The 23,877-nt window shown below is 45.8% G+C and overlaps 3 long non-coding RNA genes across 3 annotated transcripts in view; 1 reads left to right on the top strand and 2 right to left on the bottom strand.

The window, feature by feature from the left end:
• LOC111774667 (uncharacterized) overlaps positions 1-17,105 on the top strand; it is a 35,323-nt gene extending 18,218 nt beyond the window's left edge. The window contains exons 4-6 of the long non-coding RNA XR_011423774.1: positions 10,733-10,867; positions 14,088-15,347; positions 17,043-17,105. This is a non-coding gene — a long non-coding RNA (uncharacterized lncRNA). The remainder of the gene's footprint in view (positions 1-10,732; positions 10,868-14,087; positions 15,348-17,042) is intronic.
• Positions 1-23,877, bottom strand: part of LOC111774671 (uncharacterized) — a 74,425-nt gene that overhangs the window by 7,372 nt on the left and 43,176 nt on the right. The gene's annotated exons all lie outside the window — the stretch shown is intronic.
• On the bottom strand, positions 19,219-22,091 carry LOC138916463 (uncharacterized). Its single transcript, XR_011423779.1, has 2 exons — positions 21,495-22,091; positions 19,219-21,220 (listed from the first exon to the last, which is right to left on the bottom strand). It is a non-coding gene; the product is annotated as an uncharacterized lncRNA (long non-coding RNA).

Consider the following 23,877-nt stretch of genomic DNA (forward strand, 5'->3'; position numbering starts at 1 on the left):
AGGAATGTAGTGATATCTTAATGTGGTTTTAATTTGTATTTTCCTAATGGCCCACAATTTTGAAAATCCTTTTATGTGCTTATGAGATATGAAATGTTTTTCATATTTCTTGAGAAACATTGTCTAAATGATTTTTTTTACCATTGAGTTTTAAGAGTTCTGTATATATTCTAGATACAAGTCCTTTATCAAGTAGACGGTTTGCAAATATTTTCTCCCAGCTTGTAGTGTATCTTTTCATCCGCTTAATAGGATCTTTTACAGAGCAAAAGTTTTTAATTTAATAAAGTCCAATGTATCAATTTTTCCTTTAGCTGATTGTGCTTTTGGTATCAAGTCTAAGGACTCTTTGCCTAGCCCAAGATCTCAAGTACTTTCTCTCTCTTTTCTCTTCTATAACTTTTATAGTTTTATGTATAAATTCATGACACATTTTGAATTAATTTTTGTAAAAGTTGTGAGACTTTAGATTGAGGTTCTTTTTTTTTTTCACCTATGGATATCACTCTCTCAGGACCACTTGTTGAAAAGGCAATCTTTCCTCCATTGAATTGCTTTTGCACTTTTATTCAAAATCAATTAGATGTATTTGTGTGGATCTATTTCTGGATTCGCTGTTCTTTTCCATTGGTCTATGTGTCTCTCCCTTCACTAATACCACACAGCCCTGATTACGGTAGCTTTACGATCAATCTCAAAATTGGGTAGACTGGTTCCTCCTACTTCATTATTCTTTTTCAAAATCATTTTAGCTATTCTAATTTCTTTGTCATTCCATATAAACTTTGTAGTAATCTTGTCTATATCTAAAAAGAACTTGTTGAGATTTTGATAGGAACTGAGTTAACCTGTATATGAATTTGAGGAGAATTGACATTTTTACTGTGTTGAACCTTACTGTGCGCAATCCATGAATATGGTATATCTCTCTGGTTATTTAGATCTTCTTTGTTTTTTTCATCAGCCTTTTAAGCATACAAGTTTCCTAATGAATGAGTGTTGAATTTTGTCAAATTTGGGGGAGGACAGTAATTCTTTGGTTATTCCAAACTCCTTAGTGAAATCAGTCAGTCAATGGGCATGCTATTTATTGAGCACCCACTGTATGTTCAGTGCTGTGCTAGGCCCTGCAAGACATATAGGAGCTTAAAAATTGACCCATGCCTTCAATCACTAAGGGGACACAATTTCCATTCCACAACTTAGCATATACTATCAGTCTGCAGAGGATCCAAGATAAAGGAGGCCAGTAATGACATGGCCAGAGGTGGCACTTAGACTGGCCTCTTGGAATGAGTACAACATAGATATACAAGAGAGAAAGTAGGAGAGAGAACTGGAGAAATCTAAGTGACCCAAAATTCTATTTTCTAACAAGGACGATGGTAAGTCAATAATTAGCAGGATACAGCTAACTTTTGATTTATGGAGATGGATTATCTCTGTTCTGTGGATTATCCCTTACAAATGCTTAATCCTGGACTGCCTCCCTTTCCTCATCCAGTGGACCATTTGGGCTTTCTTTCCTGCCATCAGTCAGCATGTTCAGGGAATGCAAACAACTATTACTACTAGCTAAAGAGAAACAAAATTAGGAGGGCAATCTGTTGTCCCTAAATTGTATCATCTATTCCAGACGAAATATGAGTGATATTTGTATTATCTTTCATTTGTAGACATCCACACCACTTCTCCTCCTCTTAAGGATAAACAAGAATCTGTGTGACTATCATATACACATCACGTTTATTAAGCTATCCCTCTAACAAGTTAGCTAAACTCTTGGGGACTAAGAGTAATGCTCAGAGATCATGGACTCCATGACATCTGGTTCATTGGACCCTTCCATATTTTTATGTGTTTGCTCTAACATAAAGTAATAATGTAATAGTGCTCTCAATGGCAAAATTGAAAATCCTGGCACATTACCCACAGGTCATGCTTTGGGTTGTCTTTCTACAGACTTGATGGATTTGCATGGATCTGGTCCTTCTATCTCACTTTGTCCTGCTGTTGGCCAGTGGCTCATCTTTGAGGCAGATGGCCAGGGTTAAGGGTGGAATCTGAGGCCATGAGGCAGAGCAAAATTAACTGCTCCCTTCACATGGGGATTGAACCCCTGACCTTCACCTCATTAGCACAGTACTCCAACACAGCAACTGCTAACCTCAATTTTACAGCACCCCAGGGTGTTTCCATTTATCTCAAGAGGGAGCTGCAGAATTCCCCAAACAAAATTAATTTTAATTCACTTTAATTTAAACATTAAAATGGGCTATGCGGCAGTTCTTCGTAGCAGTGGAGGAGGATGGCTGATGTTAAAAAATCCAGCCGCCACACTGTGCTGCTACCCAACTGCCCTGAAACACCCTCTCTAACCCACTGAGCCAAGCAGTTTGGGAAGGAAGGAGTCTGTATGTAAGTAGCAGACATGGAAGGCTTTTAAATTATGGGGGAAAACAGCCCAGCCCCACCAGACATCTGCATTTCATAGGGTCTGTTTCATGTGGTCGGCTGGGCGCACTTTAACTTTGCTCAGGCCCAATGGGCACGGTTTAGCTCTGGTCCAGCCAGGCCCTCCCTTTTTCTTCCTGGGGACTGTGATGCTTTGCACAGTCTTAGGAATTTGCTGCAGGAACCATTTGAGATTTATTAAGATAATAAATTGGGCTTTGTTGCCAGGGCTTTTTCCTGGGTCAATACACAAGATTTATCACCTCCACACCAGCCCAGGGAGCATGCAGCTCAAAGGGTTCCGGTGCACTCCGGCCACCAGCTTATTTTGGAGGGAAGCAGGGTCACAGCAGGACCTTTGCAGGGGAGGCCAGCAGCCAAGTGTAACGCAGGGGAAGGAACAGGAGGAATCAGTTATTTAATGAACGTCTTCAACACTCTTCACTGTAGTTTACTGATAACAGCCACATACATTTATTGTAGGATAATAAGTATAGTTCCTTACACTGGTAGTGCACTTTATAATTGATAAAGGACTTTCACATACATTATCTCATTTGTTCTCTACAGCACCTGTCAAGAATTACTATCTTCATTTTATTGATGAGCAAACAGACTCAGAAAAATTAAGTGACTTGCCCAAGGTCACACAGCCAGTAAATCGTGGATGCGATACCAACTCCCATGACTTCTCACACCCTGTGCCCTCCTCATGATACAGCTATCTCAGTTTATCATCAACATCCATTTGCTTCTGGCAAGGAAGGGTCTAGTATCTCCATTTTACAGAACAACAAATTGACACAAAGATGAAATTAAACTTTTTGGCTTCTGCCTCTCTTTTTCTGGTGGCATTATATCCCTTTCTTGTCAAAGGGCAAGGAATTCTTTTGCAGACTGATTTCTGCTCTCAGAGTCTGGAATCTCCCCTGTTATCGCCAGTGCCATGATAACCACTTGGTTCCAATATGCCCTCTGCATCCGATGAGGACTTAGACCGGCTACTTCCGGGTAGGAAGGAGGTCAGCTGTGAGCAGTTTCTTCACATCTACTTCAAACTGCTCTTTCAACTCCATGGTCTCAAGCAGTTGCTGGCCAAACACTCTTCTTCCCAGTCCTTCAAGGATGGGCATTTTGGTCTATATATTTTTGCAGTCGCATTCTGTGAAATTCTTCTAACACAGTGAGCTCAGAGCAGACTTTCCCAATTGGGCCTTTAGTCACACCCTTTCCCCCAAAATGACTAACTTCCCCAAGGCCCATTCCAGATGCCTGGCCACCCTGTGCCTCTCCACGTGGAAGACAGCTTGGCCTCTTCTGAACACTTCTATGTTCATTACCCAGGCTTTGATTGGAACTTACAGGAAGCTATCGTTTTTTAGCTGCCAGTATCTATATCCTCCTCCTAGGTTGAAGGAATTCACTGTGGGGCACAGAGCAGCTGGAGCAAGAGCATATGACACAGCATGGCCAAACCCGCATGAGTGAGAGATGACCCCACTAGGATGCAAGCTCCAGGAGGGCAGAGAATTCTGTCTTTTTGGTTCATGCCTGAATCCCCAGTTCCAGAACAGTGCCTGCCTCCTACTAAATTATTTATTCAGTGAATGAACTAATGATGCAGAGATGATGAGATTAGAACTGAGAGTGGCCAGCTGTGGTGGAGGCAGCCCAGCAATCACTCTGTGTCCATTGGTGGCATAAGGTTATTTCTGCTTCCTGACTCCATGGGTTTACACCTATTTACTAAGCCTGGTCCTCTAGCCTTCCCAATAATTCCATTTTCTGCTTAAATTATCCAGAGTTGGTTTCTAAGGCATGCAACCAAGAAAGCTGACTGATATAAATGGGATAGGGTTGATTAACCACGTATGTATGTTTTATGGGCTAACTTAGACCATAAACTTCTGAAGGCTGTGGAAGGTACCATATCTCGTTGCATTTTTCATAACATCTAGAATGATGCCTTGCATGTAGTGAGTGCTCAAGGCGTGTTTACAATGGTGTTAAGGATGATCTCCTATTGCTTTAAAGGCCAGGCATCCAAGACACTGGTGCTCGGAGGCCTGTCCTCTGTATGTGTGCATGCATACACACTTACACACACACGTACACACACATTCTCCTTTGTGAGGCACCATTTGCAAGAGGCCATTTGGGTAGTGCGGTAGGCCCACTGAAACCGGAAGAAATTCAAGGCCATGGGCCAGCTACACCACGGAAACCCCACACCCAGCCAAACGTTCTCATTGGCAAACCAAACCCAAAAGCTGTCACCAAATTCTGCTCCCTGGCAGTCCCAGCCCGACAATGCACTGAGAGACAAAAGAATAGAAACCCAAGTGAAGATCGCCCACGTGTCTTTTCGGGCAACAGCACATCGCACAGAGGGTCAGCACAGACACCGGTGGAGAGGAACATTCTCCTGGCAGAACTCCATCTCCAAATTAGGCACCACTTCAGAGGCTCTCAGCCTCATACCTTATGGGATTTATTTTTTTAAAGATCCAACATTTGTTCTTAATTATTCTTAATAAAAGTCTTTATTAATGTAGCACCATTCATTCATGCACTCACTCATCTATTCATTCATTCAGTTAAACCTTTGTCATCCAGGCTCCTGGCCTTTTCCCTGGCCCCATTTGATGATAAAACTCTGGAAAGCAGGTAAACCATTTCACCTGTGCAGAGTAAAGATGAAGAAACCCAATTAGACGGAGATTTCTCCCATGGCTGATTAATATGGAACTCGAACTAAGACTCAGATATTCTAACTCCTAATTCTGAGCAGTAGCCCCTGGATAAATGATTACTGAGAAATAGTGACTAGAAAAAGTACTCTTACCTGACATTTTGTGGTGTTTTGGGGCAAAGTTAGTGATAGTGTTTGTGACTCTCAAAATACTGTTTTGGAATTTTGTAGCGATTTTACAGGATGGCTTTGGGTTACCCGATTGTGTCACCAATCATCCCAAAATTCTCGAAAGAAATCCGTTTTATTCAGAGTTACACATTATGTCATTTAGCCAGATCCCCCCAGGTAGGGGTGTGAAGCTGGGGTGGACAGCATTGTCTCAGCATCATGGGAATGCAGGTAGGGTCCACGGCTCCAAATTGAGGCTCAGGGTCTGAAGAAAAGAAAGAGCTAGATAACTTGGGGTGGACAGAGGTTGGAACAACCATAGGAGAGCTTGTTGAATAGAAAAAGAGAAACTTGGATAAAAATTTTAAAAGGGAAGGGATGCCAAGTGGGAGGAGTTGCCAGAGGTTTCTGGGAATTTGAAGGAACCACCAGTTTGGAGGATGGTTTTCCCCATTTGAGTGATGATCAGAACCACCCGGGTTTTTTTTTTTAAACTACAGATTCCTAGGCCTCCCTCTTTAAAGATTCTATTCCGTGAGTCTGGGTTCAGGCCCAGGAATCTGTATTTTTAGCAGCACCCCAGGTGATTTTTATAATCTGGAAAGATTTGGGCAAACTCTGGGTTTGAAGATGCTGCCTCTCAAAGTGAAGACGTAGCTTGCGAAGTTGGCCTAACAGAGGGACTCTGCGTCAAAAAGGCAGGAATGAAAACGGCAACATTTAAGAAAAGGTGAATTGGCAAAAAGTTGTAGTCCATATTTAATGATTTCCCATGACTTTCAGAAAAGAGCTGAGTCCGCAGACCCCCGCTGGCATCCAGGATGAGTGGAGTCCATGTGCTCCTTGGGATGCATCACAACATGCACATTATCACCAAGGGGCTCCATTGCGCCGTTCCATAAGAACTCGCTGTCACCCAAGCTCCCAGGCTGGAATTTCCTTGGACACCCTCCCTCTTTCATGAAAGCCTCAGCTTTAGGACTTCCTCTGATCAGATGACCTCATTTCCCTTCTCTGGGCCTCCTGAAGGCCTGGCTCTGGCACTCCATGGGGAGGCTAGAGGCCTGGACTGTCTGGGACAACAGAAGCTTAATCTCCACCCCCATTCTAATCACACCCCCAAGCAGCTGATCTTTCTGTGAGGGTGAGGACCTGGGGCCTGTGAACAGTTTGGGGCTGGAATCCCAGGAGGCCTTGAAAAATCCCGGGTTTGCTGCTGACTGGTGTGCCCAGGAAAGGACTGGCTGCTGTTGCAGGCAGCCACCCAGGATGGTCCCAGAAGTAAACAGTGAAATGGCTGAGATCCTCAATAGTGATAACAAAGCAGCTACTGTTGATTAGGCTCGCCCTGTGCCGTCCTTTTCATGAGCATTATTTCATTCATATCTCAGAATAATCCTCTGAGGTAGTTATTATTATACCCATTTTACAGAGGAGGACAGAAACTTAATGTGGTTAAGTAACTTGCCACTGTCTCACAGACAGCAAGTAAATAAACTTTCTAGGATTGGAGTATAATGTCCATAAAGAAAGCTGTAGTGTGCTGCCTAATGGATTATCACAAATGTACACACATCTGTGCAACCATCACCTTAAGGCGAGAATATTACCAGCACCAGAGAAATCCCTTCATGCTCTCTCCAATAATCACCTCTTCCCTGATGGTAATCATTTTTGTCACCAAAGATTAGATTGCTTGTTGTGAATTTTATAAAAATGGAATTGTACATGGGTCAGCCCTGGTGGCCTCATGGTTAAGTTCAGTGCTCTCTGCTTCGGCGGCCCTGGTTCAGTTCCTGGGTGCAGATCTACTCCCCTCTGTTAGTGGTCATGCTGTACTGGCGGCCCACATACTAAAAAACAGAGGAAGATTGGCATGGATGTTAGCTCAGGGTGAGTCTTCCTCAGCAACAACAAAAAAAGGAATTGTACGTTATGCTTTCTTTTATCTGGCTTTTTTTCCCCACTCAGTTTTTTTGTCTGTCAGACTGAGCTAATGGTATTAAGGATACAAGTAGCTTTTTCATTTTTAGTGCTGTAAAAATTTCCACAGTACGGATATACCACAATTTATTTATACATTTATCTGCTGCTGGTCATTTGGGTAGATTTTAATTTGGTGCTTTTACAAATAATACTGCTTGGAATGTCTTTCAGTGTATACATTTTTGGGTGGTATACACCAAGGAATGAAATTGCTGGGTCATAGCGTACACATACACTCAGGTTTAGTCGATACTGCTGAAGAGTTTTGCAAAGTGGCTATACCAATTCACACTCCCAGGAAACAGTTATGAGAGTCTGGGCAGATCCACATCCTCAGCAACACCTGATGTCGTTGGTCTTTTTTATTTTTGCCATTCTGGTGAATGTATTTTAGTTTGCATTTCCCTGATGACTAATGAAATTGAGCACTTTTTCAAATGTTGTTGGTCATTTGGATATCTCTTGGCCTGTTTGGGTCTTTTGTCCATCTTTCTATTGAATTGACTGTCTTTCTTCATGATATATAGGAGTTCTTTATGTTTTCTGGATATGAGTCCTGTGTCGGTTATTTGGATTGCAAATATCTTCTTCTCTATGGCTTCCCTTCTCTTAACGTTATTATTTTTTTTATGAACAGAAGGTACAAATTTTAATGTAGTTCAGTTTATCAATGTTTTCTTTTTGGATTCTGCTTTTTGTTTCTGTTATATAAAAATACTATTGACTCATTTATTGGTAATTTTTATCTAACCACCTTGCTTGATTTACTTATTAATTCCAATAGTTTTTCTATACATTAGTTTTTATTTTCTACATATGCAATCATGTAGTGTGTAGATAATGTCAGTTTTGCTTCTTTCTTTTCAATTCTTAAAATTTTATTTCTTTGTCTTGCTTTATTGCAAAGGCTAAGACCTCCAGAACGATAATGAATAGAAGAGGAGACAGGGAAAATCCTTCTTTTAGTCTCAATACTGAAAGAAAGGTATCAATATTTGAACATTAAGTATAATATTTACTAGAGGTATTTTTATAGATACTCCATCATAGTAAGGTATTCCCTTTCTATTCCTAGTTTCCTAAGAGAGTTCTTTTTTTCCTTTTATTATCACTAGGGATTTAATTTTATCAAATACTTTTTGTGAATTCATTGAGTTGATCGATGATTTTCTTCTTTATTCTGTTTCTGTGGTAGACTACATTGATTGATTTTTGACCATTGAGACAATCTTGCATTCCTGGAATAAACGCCACCTTGATTATTATATTATCTTTTTTATGTTGTGATGTACATCCTATTTATAGAGGCCTGGACTGGATCCTGTTTGATAATATTGTGTTTAGGATTCAGCATCCACGTTAAGGAGGAAGAAACGGCCTGTAATTTTTGTTCCCAGTCAGGTTTTGATATTAAGGTAACATAGTTCTCAAAAATGAGTCGAGAGGTCACTTGCTTTCTATTCTTTGCAAGGGTTTGTGTAGGATTGATGTTATTTCATCCTTAAATATTTGGAAGAATTTGCTGGTGAAGACTTCTGGTCCTGGAGTTATCTTTGCGGCAAGATTTATTCATTATGGATTTCATTTATTTTGATAGATATAAGACCATAAATTGGTTCAAAACAGCCTCTTACCTTATTTAATAGCTGTACGCTATACGATTATGTCTTCTTTTTCGTTCCTGATGTTAATTATTTATATCAAATCCTTTTTTAAAGAAATCAGTCTGGTCAGGAGCTTATCAATTTTATTAGTCTTTTTAAAGGACAATTTTTGGCTCAGTTGGTTTGGTTTGTTGTATTATTGTTTCCTACTTTACTGATTCCTGCTGTTTATTATTTCCATCCTGGGATTATCTTAAGGTTTAATTTGCTATTCTTTTACTAAAATCTAAATATGGAAACTTCTTTCATTGCGTCTTTAGCCTTTCTTCTTTTCAAATGACACATTTAAGGCTATAAATTTCTCTTAAGCATGCTTTGGCTGCATCTCATAAGTTTTGATATGTTTTAATTTTATTACCTTTTCATTCAAATATTTTCTAATTTCCATCGTGATTTCTATGTTGACTCATGAGCTGTTTAGAAATGTGTTGCTTCATTTTACATCACATAAATCCAGTCAAGGACTGAGCTCTTTAAAAATCATTCAGGCTTTCTGCAGGCTGATCTCTTCCTGAATCCACCCTTTTGGGGGGAATCTCAACTGAAAGCTGGAGGTATTTAAGCTCACCTTTCCTCCGTGCTGGACCCTGAATTCCCTTTTTGTCACCCCAGCCCCGTAAGACTCCTGGAAGCCCTGCTCAACTTCTCAGTTTCTCGTCTTGTCGATATCCATGTCTTGTCCATATCATTCTGTGTTCTTGGCAGGAAGGTAGTCTGTGGAGAGCCAGTCTTCCGTGACCACCAGGGAAAAAGCCCTGGAGGCAGGATTTACACACAGGTCTGTGCAGCCAGCACCCCAGAGCTGAAGCTGGCTCGTGGCAGGTGGAGCCCTTGGGGTGGGGACAAAATGTGGAGTTCAAAGGAACGTTAAGCCATCCTTGCCACCCAACTCTCTCCTTTGTCTTCTTCATTATTCTTGATCTAGTCCTTTGGATTAAGCATTGCCATTTATCTAACCTCAGTTTTAAAATGTGCTAAACACAAATTTTTTAATTTCTTAGTAAAATTAGTCTTTTGGGATCACTTACTTTCTGATGGTAGTTCACAGCACCTCTGCAACCCCTGCTACCTCTTTCTTAAGGTCTGAAACCAATATGTGGGGCAAACAAAAGCAGAGTGAAACAGTCCTGTAATTCTCTCTCTCCCTCAGTAGACTTGGCTAGTCCCTGAGACGAATCCTCTGCAGGGTTCACAAGGAGCTGTCCTTGAGGCTCTCCCACAGTGGCTTCTTTTCCGTCAATGTGAATGCCATAACTGGCCACATCTCCCTTTTTCCTTTGGCTGCCAGGAAGTCAAGCATGTAGAGCTAAATTTACAGCTCAACTCTAGCAACTACATCAGTGCATAGGGACTCAGCACGACTTTTCCTTCTTAGCTGGACTTCTCCCTCTTATTTCTCTTTTCCCTAGTTCTGGATTTTCTTAATTTTTATATTTTTTTACCATTTTGTTGTCTTTCTCTGTGTGTCTTTATATGAAACTTGAGTTACTTCAATTCTGTCAATCTATATAACCACTTAGAGTTTTTATTTGTGTTTAAAAATTTCCAAGTATGGAGATATTTGAAAGACAACAAAATGGATCCTGGAGAAACAGAGATATGGGTAAATACTGCAATTTCTAGAATTTTTTGCAAAATTGGGTTTTCATGAATCTTTGCCATATGTATTCTGTTGTTTAAGATTTTTCAGAACTTAATATCTATTACTTTATGTGAAAGACTTTTCACAATTAAAACCGAGAAACAGTGTTCTTTGATTAACCAGGAGCAAAGGTGGATGGACAAATCTGGCTGTACTGTCCTTTGAGCAGGAAAATATGAAGATCAATTTTACAAAGTCATGGACAAATTAAAGAAGTTAAGCGTCGAAAACAGAACTGTAGTAGACCAATATGTAAAAGTAAGTGCGTTTCCTTTTTTTCAAAAAATACATTAATGTAACTAAAAGTACTAATTCATTACATTTTTTTGTACCGTAATATTGTGGGTTTCTTTTGATGGTCATGACCATCTATAGAAAGGTCAGAAAAAGAAAAATTTCACTCTCTACTTTTCTTTTCTATCCATTATTATTGTTGTTGCACTTTTGATTATTACTAAAAAAATAGGAATAAGGGAGATGAAATATCTCCTCTGGGGGTCGGTCCACGAGGATGCTAGTGGGCACCCTGTAGGTGGTGAAAAAGTATCTGTTAAGCTGAGTTCTGGCATCTTCGTATCCTTTCCCTGCAACAGACGTCCTCATTTTGCTTTCTCAAGAATAAGCCAGTTCTTTGCAAACCTTTCCTCAGGGCCGATGCTTTTACGTTTCATCTGCCCTGGCCTTTGTTACTGAGTTCAGTCTCCTGCTCAAGTCCCCCACAGGGCCGGGCCAGCACGGGCTCTGTGCTAGCAGCTTTCTGTTTGTGATGTCCCAGCCAAGGAGCTCCAGTCAGCTGCCTGGGCCGCATTCTCAGCCCACCTCCTTCTTACTGTGTGGTCTTAAAGCAGGTCACTTCACCTCTCAGTATCTCTCTCTGTAAAACCCGGATAATAATACTTCCCAAATAAAGACAGGGTTTTCTTTAAGCCCTTTGAGCTCCTCAGAAGGAGTGCACCACAGAAATGCCCATGCTGCACTGGGACGGGCGCTGCCGCCATGTGATCAGGTAATGTGAGATGCGGCTCATTCTGCTTTGTCTGGAATGAATGCGAGCCCTGCCACAAAGCACTGGGAACTCTCGATGACATTGAAACCCCGCGGTAAGCTTGGATTGCCTTACACTCTAATAAAGCACACCAGAAAGGAGCAGTAGTTTTGACTAACCCAGTCCTCAGTTAACACTCTCATTTGCTTTCTTCTGCTGAGTACAAGACATGTAAGTAAGCCATGACCCAGTTACAGGTGGAAGCAGCACAACCATCACTTCCAGCCCACTGAGTTGGGGGAAGGGCAGGCTTCTCTGCCACATGCAGAGGACTGCCGAGGAGGAGGCAGGCCCAGACTGGGCAGAGCTGGACCTATCGCTGTGCAGAGAGGGGAAAAATCAATGGCTACCATATACTGAGTTCCTACTAGGTGCAAGAACTATACTAGGTATGTCTTTCTGTTCTACATCCTCAAGACAACTGTATTAAATTCTATTAATATTCTAAAAACAAAAACAAACAAAAAACACCACTAAACTTTATACATTTTTCACCATAATGAAAGCCTACCCCGTTGGATCCACAAGCCTAAGCCCGAAATTTTGGCCTGGGGCCTCCCCACTGATCCGAGGCTTTAAGACCACACAGCTCGGGTCTGCAAACGGCAAAGGGGAGGTCTCCTTTTCTCCTTCTGATCCAGAGCTGGCCCTGCAGCTACATGCAGACTCCTTCCTTATGAGGCCCTGGCCAGGTCTCACTTAACTTGACAAACTTTTACCCAGAACCCTCTGGTCCTAGTTTGACTAATGAAATCAAAATCCCAGTGGGTTCATTCCTCTGGCTGCTGCATCATGGCCAGTCAATGGTAAGGTCTTGGTTGTGTTTTCCTTTGAGTGGGTTAGGAGCTGTGGGTGGGGTGGGGAAGGGGTCTTAGGGAACTCTGGAATCAGAGAAGATGAAGGCAAGTGTCTTTTTGACCTGGGGTCCTCCAGGCACCTTAAGCCACGTATGTGTCATGTGCATGGAGAGAAGAGGCTGTGGAATAGATTGCTGAAAGATTTCCCTTGATAAGGGGGGGTGGGGGGGTTTGTGGAACTGGCTGCTTGGGCCACAGCCTCCAGTGGCCCCCTAGAGGCAGGGGCTTCTGGAGACCCCAGGTGAGAAGACTTCTCTGCTCCCTGGCGAGGCATCTATTGTGTTGATTGCTGGGAAACATGCTTTGTTGAACTGACACTTTATTGCTGTGCGTGCGTGCGTGCTTGTGTGTGTACGTGCATGTGATGTGTTGTTAGGGAAACCATGGAGAGAAGAGAAGCAAAGGCTTTGGATGGGGCTGCACCCCCTCGGAGTCTGGTGCTGAGTGCTGATTTCTGGGCCCTCCGGAAGAGGTTGCCTGTCATCCAGGGGACTGTTGTTCCCAGAGAGCCCTGGGCTGACTTGCTCCTGTGGGAGCTGGTGTTTAGGGAAGGGTGAAAGCAGCTGGTTTATGGTTTATCAAACAAGGTGAGCTGCAGAATCCATCACATCCCAAACATTTCTTGTCAAGCACCCTTTCATCTAGATTTCGAATGCATCTGTTTCAAAAGCAATTCGTTTAAACGGCTTATCCCCCTTACTCCTAACCCACGGGAAGCTGTAACTCACAGGCAGCAAAGAGGACTCTGAGATTTCTTCACCAAGGCTGCTGTGAGCCGGACACTGGGTGATACCGTGCGCCACCCAGGATGTGGTAGACCAGAAGTCAGGAGAGGGGCCGGTGCCCTGCAAGGAACCCCAGTGGGCAGGTATGCAGCTCTGCAATCCACTGACCTGGGTCTCAAGGCGGATAATTTTGCAACTTCCTATTCCTAACTGAGCAGCATTGTTTGTTACTTGGGACAAGTCATTAAAGTGCAGGGACAAGGACTGTGTCCTGTATTATCTTAACATCTCTTAGAATGCTGCGGGGCCTCCCTCAGTCAATGCTTCTTGAATGAGTGCTTGAATGAATGAATGAGCTCATTGTGTTGACCATAGCAAATTCAGTAGTTTCCTGCCAACTCCACAACTTCCAAAAGGAGCCCCTTGGAGGTTCCTTGCAAAGAACTTGGTACTAGGGACATGCTTATAATGCCTCCCGCTATCATCCTAAGTCTTGTCTTCCATTATCCAGACTCTAGGAGTTCTGTGAAAGAGGGAAAAAAACCCAAAAAAACTCAGGGAAAAAAACCCCTTGTAGGAAGATTCTGCTGCCGCTAGACATTAGGAAAACCACTGGTCTAATTCATTTGCTATGGCGACTTTTCCATCCATAGGACTGGCGCTGCCTGTGTAGTTCAGTCTGTGAAGGCTCCCTTTCAAGTAGACCAGCTGCTCAGCATTCCGGGCGTACAATGTGGAGGGCAGATGTGGCATCCTCTTGATACACACTTGTTGGTGGGGAGCAAAATCCAAAGGCAACCCCCCCCCAAAAAAACCCCTAACTAACGTCTTCTTTTTTTTTAACTTTCCAGATCTGAGTACCCATCTGGAGACTTCATTAGGATCGTAAGACATCTGGGGACCAGCAATGGAAGAAACTCGCTTATGTTGAGTGCCTATTATATGCTTGCATTGTGCTAAGCTCTTTCCCATATGTCATCTCATATAATCCGCCACGAAAACCCTGCCAGAGTGGAATTATTATTTCCATTTTACAAATGAGAAAACAGAAACTCAGAGAGGCAGAGTTACTTGCCCAAGGTCACATAGATGGGAAGTGGTGGTTCCTGAATTTTAATCAAGATGGTGGCATCACAAGGGGTGGTTTGGAAAGCTTTCCATGCAGCCATCGTCTCCAGCAGCCCCCTGCCCTCCAACCCCCTCCCCTCCAAATAAATACACAATCTAAGTCAGGGGACAAAATGAAGCTTCAGTATATGTTCCCTTACCACCTCGGTTTCAATGAGATTGCTGTCTACACAGACATCCTGCAGTCCACACTAAACCAAAATTTGTCTGGCTCCGAAGACCATGTTCTTCCCAACACAATCAGGATGCTTGCTCTCTTAGCCTCCTACCAAGAAGACCTTTGTTTTCTTAAAAACTTTACCCAGAAGAGCCAATCAGTCAGTGTAGGATTCCCCTAATGGAGCCTGGCACCATAGGTTCCAAAATGTCACCAGCCTGCCCGAAGTCACCAGCCCATTAAATGCCCTGCACTTCCCAGGGTACACTGATGCATTGCATCCTGGTGGGTAAGCATCATTGGCATGAAGAAGCATGGGGCTAACGGTGTGGATTAGAGTTTCAGTTTACTTTGAAACATCCATTGGCCAAGGTCCAGTTCATTTTGGGTTCCAACTAATTTTTTTCAGCCTCTAAATGTAGAGACCAGGAGCGTTTAGCATGGCTGTCCGGACACAGGCTATTCCCCGAGTGCTACTGTACCCTCCACCCTGGAAGTGAGAAACAGACTGCAGGTTGAGGTCAGCCAGGGTCTCATATTCCAGACGGGAATTAGTTTTCAGAGACTAAATGTTCACCAGTGAACATCGTGTCATGGGCCAGCTGGAAAAGATAAAAACAAGCTAAGATTCCAGGAATCCAGAATTGTAAATAGGTATAAGCACCTTCTATCTCTTCCCTCCTTCCCTCAGAAGGTTATACCTAATACTACTAATAATTTACATTAACAGATCTCCTTATAATTGCAAAGCATTTCACACACAGGACTCTGGAGAAGAATTGGAGACCTCAGAATGTTAAGGACTTTACCCAAAGTCACGGGGCTGGTAAGTCATAGCAATGACAGGCTCAGATCTGCAGATTTTGTGCCTCTCTCCATCAGATCCGAAGTCATTTATTTCAGTGCCTGTGTTCTCCCTAAAAGGGCAAAGGGCGAGTGTGACTTTTGACGAGCCTAGGTGGTTTCACTGTCCTGGCAGGTTGCCTTAGCCTGATAAGACCTGGGGCTTCAGAATTTAGCTCAACACTTCTTCGCAGCTACACGGCCATCCCATGCAGGCACCACCCCTGGTCCCAGGAGTGGACACAGCCTCTAGGGTAGAGGTGGCTTCTTCTGGTAAGCCACATGCCAGGTCATCTGAAGCTGCTTGGTTGGCCACCATGAGATGGAGCTGACGGAGGCAGAGAAGAGAGAGATAGTGTCCGGGCTGAGCGATGATCTCTGTCAGTTTCCGACTGACCAACATCCTCTAGCATCCATCAGGCCAACAGGAGGCTGAGAAGGTGGAAGTCCCGGAGGTGGCATTCCCAGCCAGTAGGAAGCTCCCAGGAGCTGAGTAGGCTGCGTGCTGGATGGGGCAGGGTTCTTCACCCTTTCCCACACTTTGGTCCTGCCCAGGTCAGCTCGGGGGCTGCTGTGAGGCACGGGGGCAGTCAGCCAACTCAGGGAGACTGCAGGCAGCTACCCACCCCCCCACCATGGACAGAAGCTACCTGGCACCCCAAGGATGTGGGCCCCAATTCCTGCACTTCGTGCTGATGGGCAGATGCCCCTGGAGGGCGGCAGCCCCTCGGGGCCTCTCCCCTGCCTACCCTTTATCCCGGGAGCTCTGCTCCGTAGACAAGCACCCCTTCCTCCTTCAGCCAATGAGCTGCTCTTCTGATTTCAAAATCCTTGACTTCCAGTGCCCGACATAGAGTGGGTTCAAATATTAAGTGAATAAATGGACAAATACCTCATGTCACACCCATAAAGTTCTGTGGGGTGGGCATTCTTATTCTTACTTTTCTGGGGATGAGCGATGTGCTCCTGGTCTTGGGGCCTGCAAGTTGCAGAGCTGGGACCCAAAAGAAGGCTTCTGCTTTCTGCACCCTGAGGGGGCCCCTCATCGACCCAGGCATCAGTTCAAGGCATTGTTGGGGTCCGCAAGGACCCAAAGGCGCCCCTGTGTGCACTGCCCCTGAGGAGCCCTTTGCCTCAAGTCAAGATACGCAGCAGATTCTGAGAGGCTGGGAAACAGCCCAGGAATGGTGGGAGTTCCAGGGAATGCTCCCAGTGTCTTCCCTGTGGGTAAACGCGGCCTCTCCTGGTCTGGGCTGCGACACAATGTCACCTGCTGAAGGGGCGACTTGTTGGAGCAGTGGATTGCAGCCCTGGCTGCATGCCGGAGGAAGCCCACTGAGGGGGCCTGGGAAATGCCCCTGGGCCTTTGCTCAGAGCTGCTCCAGGGGTCATAGCCCGGCTCTCAGGAAGTGCCCTGCTCTTCAGATGGAGGTTTCACTTCCGGCCAGCAGCCCTCCTCAGCGCTGGCTTCCTGTCCCTGCTCCTTGCCAGGCCTTCCCCCAGGTTGTCTCAGAGCCCTCTCAGCCCTGACCACACCTCCTCCTTCACAGCCCCAGGCCCCCCAGCCTTCCAATCCTTCCAGAAACCCCGTCTGTCTGCATCGGGGTCTCCTACACTCTTGGACGTGGGATTGGTAAAATGTGCTCCTTCCTGACGTGGTTTCCTCTTTCATTTGCAGTTGAAAACCGTGACCACGAAAGCCTTCCACAACCCGCTGTAATCGGCACTTGCATAATGGGGCTGGGGACAGCGTTTGGGGGAACCAGGGGGGGCGGCTGTGTTTTTCCAACACTTGTGAGATTCATTTTGGTGAAGCAAGAAAGTCTGACCGAGTCCTCTCAGACTTGGAGAGAGGAAGGCGTTTCCCGGGAGGGGGGCCAACTCATAAACCTGCCCTTTCTCCTTCGCCTTGTGCTGCTCACGGCCCTTTCCTCTCTGCCTAAGGGGGAGTTTTGACATCTGTAGATTCCTCTTTCTTTGCTTTGCGAGATGGCCTGTATTTATCCAACTTAGCAATAAGGTTAAACACACAGACCCTGGAGTCGGATCCCGGTGGCACCACTTACTGGCTTTGTGACCTTGGGCACGTTATCGAACCTGACTCGACTTCCCCATTGTAAAATGTGGGACAAGCATAGTACTTACCTCATAGGGTTGTTATAAGGGTTAGATGAGCTCATACACAGAAAGCCTTTAAAACAGTGCCCAGCGCCATACTTGCTATTGCTACTGTCTGCTACGCTTCTCTTTCTGGGTCTCCACTTTGCACAATTATTTGTCAACATCTGAGATTGTCAAATTCTCAGTGGCCAGTCAGGCTGATTCCCCTGCGTTGTGTGTGTACTGGGCCTGTCTCCCTTTCTGGAACTGAGCAACACCTCCCCAGTCTGTCCACTACAGAGGTCAATGTAGTACCTTAGCTGCTCCTGGTAGAGAGGCCTTAGGCAGAGACAGAGAACCGAGACCCTCGCAGCCACGTGCGTTTGCGATTGCTCGCAGGAGTGGGTGCCGTCACTTGTCGTTTAGTGCAGGCCCAGATTATGGCTCCCTTCAGCCATCCTGTCGTCTCCTGCCTGGGTGAAAGGTCAGTGTGCTGAGCACCCTCGAGCAGGAAGTGACTTGGTTTCCCATGGGAGACCCAGAGCTCGCCGGCTTCCCCAGCCTCCTAGCCACCGGGTGCCAGCACTGCTGCCGAATCAATCCAGGGAGCTCACTGCCCAGCAAAGCACAACAAACCCTGCAGGCCTGGGTGGCCTGTCCCTTTTGAAAATAACCAAACCTGCATGCGTGTTTGGCCAGGTGATTCAAATGACGTTAGGCAGCCAAAGCAACTGAAATGTGTCAAAAGTGACTCAGTCAACACAGCCGGCTGGTGTTAAGCTATAAAACATGGGGCCAGGTTATGTGCCAGGAGCATTTCATTTCATTCAAGCAGAGTAGGTGGGAAGGACCTCCGGCACATGCCCCCCGGGGCGCCCTGGCGGCAGGCAGTGGCGGCAGCCGGCCTCTCGCGGGTCCCAGCTGTGCCAGAGCTGACCTTCTTCCACGGAGTGGCCGCCCCTCCTCTGGGCACTCCAGCTCTGCACTGTGACTCACTCTGCACCGTCTGGCACACTGCTTCTCCAGTAGCGCGAGGGGACAAGAGAGAGGCTTGAGGAGACACGGATGCCGCAGACACAGTGTGCCATCTCTCAGGACCTGTGTGCCTGGGACACACATGCTGGCCCTGAGGCCACGTGGTGCCCCACTCCTAGACCTAACAGCACTCTCTTGAGTAATGCTTCACGCTGTCAGTCCATTTGCCCTCTGGACTCTGGGAATTGTGTGAGGAGCATGAGTGGTCAACAAGGCTCCTGGCCTGCAGGGGACCTCCTCATTAAGAAGTCCATTTTGATGATGCTGTTAATGCTAGCTGTAATGATATGAAAAGCAGCAGTAATGGTAGCCACCACTGCGGAGGTCCTGCGGAGTACCAGCTGTCGTGCTGTCCTGTTCTAACAGCACAATCGTCTCTTCTCAGCATCCCCGTGATGCAAGGCCTGCCGTTTATCTCCACTTCGCAGTTGAGGTAACTGAGGCTCAGCTAAGCTAAGCGCCTTGTCAGAGGTACAAAGTAAGTAAGTGGCTGAGCTGTGATTCAACCCCAGGCCTGTCCGATGCCAGAGAGCGTCCTTTCTCCACTACGACAGGAGGCCTCCTCTCCTCTCATGGTGCTCAAGGTTCTGGGGAGAACCAGACAGATTTCTGGGAGAGTTGCAAGAAGGTGACTGTTCCAGTTCCGTAATGGGAGAATCAGCTCCGTCACGGGGACAGGTGTCATGACTCAGATGTCAGAACTAAGGGTTTCCTACAACTTTGACATGAGGGTGCTTCTCCGCTCCTGCTTGCTGCCCTCCTTGGAGAAGAACAATCTTTTCTCCCCCATAGCCACTATTTTTCAAACATCACTTTTAATTTGGGGCACCCTCTCTGTGGGAGATTGCAAAAATTAAATCGTTTTTAAGCAACCAAACAACACTTCTGGGGTTTGTAATAGACTTGTGAAATTTGCGGAACTTGGCGGTTGAGGTTCTCTCAGTCCTGCTTCCCGGGGCCCTGAGGAGCTTTAGGCTGGCTCTTCCTTCTCTCTGGTTTAGAGCTTGTCTTGCCAACTGGGGCCCAGCCATTGCATCTTGAGCTAAGGAGGCTAGGACTTTATAAACAATCAATCAGGAGCTCCGGGAGGCAGCCCCCGATCTGGGCTTCTGGCCCTGCCCCTCCGTCATTGCAGGAAAGTCACACAGGCCTTAGGTGGGTGGCTGGTCCTTGTTTGAGGCCAGCCTTGTTCATTTCCACAGGGCTTGGCTGCTGAGGAGGGCACAAACGGTAGCCAACTTCCGCTTGTAATGGTTCGCTCTCTGACCTTCCATCCAGTGACTCCAGGGCCCCCTGGAGGGTAGGACCACACTCCAACTTATGGCGCTCTATTTCCTCTCCTCTGTGAAGTCCCCTCCACTCATGGAAAACAGCAGCAAGACGATTTCCTTGCATCAGCTGTCCCTGGGCTTGTCTTGTCATGGTCTAAGCTGAGCACGAGGGGTGGTTGTGTTTCTGGCTCCTCCAAACTCTTAGCTGGACACTCAGCTTCACAAGCCAGGACTCAGATGGCGTCAAGGCCAGAAGGATGAGCAGAACTGTCTAGTTCACCCTGCCCCGCTTACCTCTTCATAGTAAAGAACCTGGAATCTGGGTCAGAAGGTTGGATGCTAACCCTGTCTCTATCCTGCACCAGCCGTAGATATGTTCTGTACCTTTTCCTCACCTGTGTAGCAAAGCATGTAATAGTATCTACCTCATAGAACTGAAGACACGTGAAGTGCTAAGAACCATGCCTAGCAGACAGTACATGTACATTATAGCAATCACATTATTATAGACGAGAAACTGTGTCATACTCAGGGAGACTAACAGACCCCAAGAATCCCACAGACCGTCACAGAATAATAGCCCCGGAAGATATCCACATCCTGATTCCAGAACCTGGGAAGGTGTTAAATTACATGGTGAAGGGGAATGAAGGTTGCAGAAGGAATTAAGGCTGCTAATCAGCTGACGTTAAGATAGGGAGGTCATCCTGGAGTTTCCAAGTGGATTCAGTGTAATCACACGGGTCCTTAAATGTGGAAGGAGGCAGAAGGAGGAGAGTCAGAGAAGATGTGACTCCAGAAGAAAGGCACCGAGAGAGCAACCTTGGTGGAGTAAGGAGACCATGAGCCAAGGACCATAGGTGACCTCTAAAAGCTGAAAGAGCAAGGACACGCATTCTCCCTAGAGCTTTCAGAAGGAACCCAGCCCTGCCGCCCCTCAATTTTAGCCCAGGAAGACCTGTATCAGACTTCTATCCTACAGAACTGTCAGATGATAAATGTGTGTTGTTTAAGCTGCCAAGTTTGCGATAATTTGTTACAGCAGCATAAGGGGACTAATTCACAGAATTCTCCTTTTTATGTCCCCTGTGCTGCCTCTGTGACTGACCTCAGCTGCTTAGAACCCCCCTACAGTCCCGTACAATGCCGTTCTGAGGAGTACACATTTCTTGAGCAACCCTTCCAAGAATATGCGATGTTACCAGCTCTCTGATATCTCTGGAGCTGTTTACTACAAGTCCAGGATTTTCCTCCATCAGCGGATTCTTTAGGTTCTCTTAGGAATGGGAGGCAGCTAGCATTTGTGACAATAGAAGTATTGTGTAATACTTGGCCTGCTTCTGTGGCTTACACAGCTCCCAACCGGGTCAGGGGTCTTACCAGAAGATTGGACTAACAACGCTCAAGGCTGGGCTTCCATTTCCCAAATGACTCCATCTCTTTAAGAAAACTGTCAATAACAATAAAAACATTGGAGCAAAACGGATTCTTGGATGAATCCACTGCCCTCCCATATCACCCGCTGGTAACATCAGAGGCCCATGTTCTAGAAAGACTTCCCTCCCCATAGAGGACGCTGAAGTCTCCCACTGGGTGCTGGGCCATGAGGCCAAGTTGGTTGCCTCCCCCTGGGGGCTGACTGTCTTCAGAGGCTCTGAGCGCCCGGGGAGCCAGCGCAGCCCTCCTTGGGCCTCCTTCCTTTACCAAACAAGGTTAGGACTTACAACTTCTTTCACGGAAACATCTGGCTCATTTCCCTCAAGTCTTTCTTCTTCTTCTTTTTTTTAATCTTTCATCTAAAGTCATTTCACTTCAGTTGAACTCTGCGTCTTTTTTCCCTCTGCGTTCTTCTGGCCTTTGGAGACAGCGAAGCAGAAGAGTAAGAACTCATCACCCACAGCTAACGACTTGGGTTAGAAGTGAAAGCGCTGGCAGGGACCTGACTTCTTTATTTCTCTTTGGCCACAGAGCCACAAGGCTGGGTCCCCAGCGGGCCGCCCGAGGACATCTTGTTGCACCATCTGCTTGTCCCCACCACCTCTACCAACCGCGGGGCTCTGGTTGTTGTTGTTGCTGATTTTTTAAAAAAAAATTTGTTGGTTTTATAAATTCGCTAGCTCTGTACTTTTTAGACTCAGCTTGCTAGCAGAAAAGCAAAGCCAGGGCAAGGAGAACAAACAGAGAGGGCTGGCAGAAGACTGGGCCACACGTAGCAAGGCCACTGAGCGCGGGCGGGGAGGGGTGCCGGCCAAGCGCCTCAAGACGCATCTGAAAACTTCTCATGGCCTTAGGGTTTAAAATACCCACACTTCCTGCTCCTCGGAGAGGGTATGCACAGAATGCGAGTGACTCACCAGTGGTGGTTTTCAAATGTGTCTGTCATAAGGAGGTTTCATCAAACGCTCATCCTGTCTCAGATGTTATTTTTTCCACTCTCAGCTATGCAGTGCTGTAAAAGCGGAATGCTTAAAACCAGTGTTTGTTTTGAGTGCAGAAAGTGAAGGACGAATTAATTGAGCTGCAGCAAGTAAAAACCCAACTCTTAAGAAAAAAAACAATGTGTAAACAGTGTGGAGATTGAGTTTCAAAGCCCTTGTTTTCAAAAAGTTTAATTATATTTCAACTAAGGCCAAACTGTCAAAACACGGGAGGGTGATCTGCCTGCTTTGAAAATGCATTAGCCTCCTTATGTAAAAGCCCATAATGGATATCAGAGACGAAACCGGAGCTGAGCGCGGAAAGAGGACGGCCTCTCAGAACGGCTCCTGTGGGCGCTTCCCTATCGACCATGTGCGACTCTTCAGATGTCGGTTCGTGAAGTGGGAAATTGGAGAGGAGAACAAAGGGAAGGCACTGAACGAGAGGGGTTAATTAAGACATCGGCCTGGATACGGAACGTGTGGGCCCAGCGCGTGGTTCATCGTCATTTACATAAGAGGAGACCTGGTGGACAGCCTCCCAATCTGAACAGCAGCGTCATAAGTGACAGTAGGCGGCACCTTCTTCCTCCCAAAAAGCTTGTCTGCCACCTGTGCTGCCCTCGGGGCTGAGGGTCCCTGTCTAGGCTGGTTTCTAGGTCACCTCTCTTCTCCCAGACCCGCCACCTCCTCCAGAAAAGGATCCTGGGTGGTTTGCCCTCCTATCTCAGCTCCCATTCCTGCCTCTCCTTTGGTGATCTTCTGGAACTTTCTAGTTCCCAGTGCAGAGATTCTTAATCTTACTCTTTTGATGTCTGAGAGTTCTTTATCTTCCTAAACCATTCTCAGATCAAACTAAACTTGAGCTAAGTGAAAGTTAATGGTGCAAGCCATATACCACACATTTGGTAGGGAGAGGTACGCATCAAAGCAGACCAGGACAGGATGGGCAGACCAGGAATTACTGCTCTAAGATTTGGGTTCCCAAAGGTGGCCACCATCCTTCCTCCTCCTCCTTCTGTCAAGCCACTAGCCTCTGGGCAGGCCAGGTTCATCTGGCAGGCCCTTGGCCTCCACCTATCTCTGTCGTTTTCCCCTTGGATGCTGATGTTTTGAAGCAAGCCCAGGTACCTGCAATGTGGATGCCCTTAGGACTTAAAATCCTCTTTCCTCTTTCTTCTTCTATCTTGTGTCACTAGACAACCGTCATTCTCTTTCTTCCTTCTTCCTGGTTTTGCTGCTCTCCCCCAGATGTGGTACATTCCACGTAACCCACTGTGGGGGAGGGTGGACTTGTTGGTTTATGGTCTGGGACTCTGTTGACCTCAGAAAAGAGTTGCCAGATAAAATACAGGATGCCGCTTAATGTGAATTTCAGATCAACAACAAATCATTTTTAGTGCAAATATGTCCTAAATGTTATGCTAAAAAAAAAGTATGTCCCATGCAATATTTAGGACATAGTTACACTAAAAAATTGTGTGTTGTTGATCTCAAATTCACATTTAACTGGGCATCCTGTATTTTCATTTGCTAAATCTGGCAGCCCTTCTGGAGCCCCTTGTGTTCTAAATGAATGTGGGCTCCACAAGCCATGTGAGGGAGTGGGTTCTAATCCGGATCAGAGCCTGGTGGGGCTGTGTGCTCCCTGCAAGGCCCCAGTGAGTGCAACCCACTTGTTGAGTCCTCC

This window comes from Equus caballus, chromosome 1, assembly GCF_041296265.1.
Source record: "Equus caballus isolate H_3958 breed thoroughbred chromosome 1, TB-T2T, whole genome shotgun sequence".
NCBI lineage: Eukaryota > Metazoa > Chordata > Mammalia > Perissodactyla > Equidae > Equus > Equus caballus.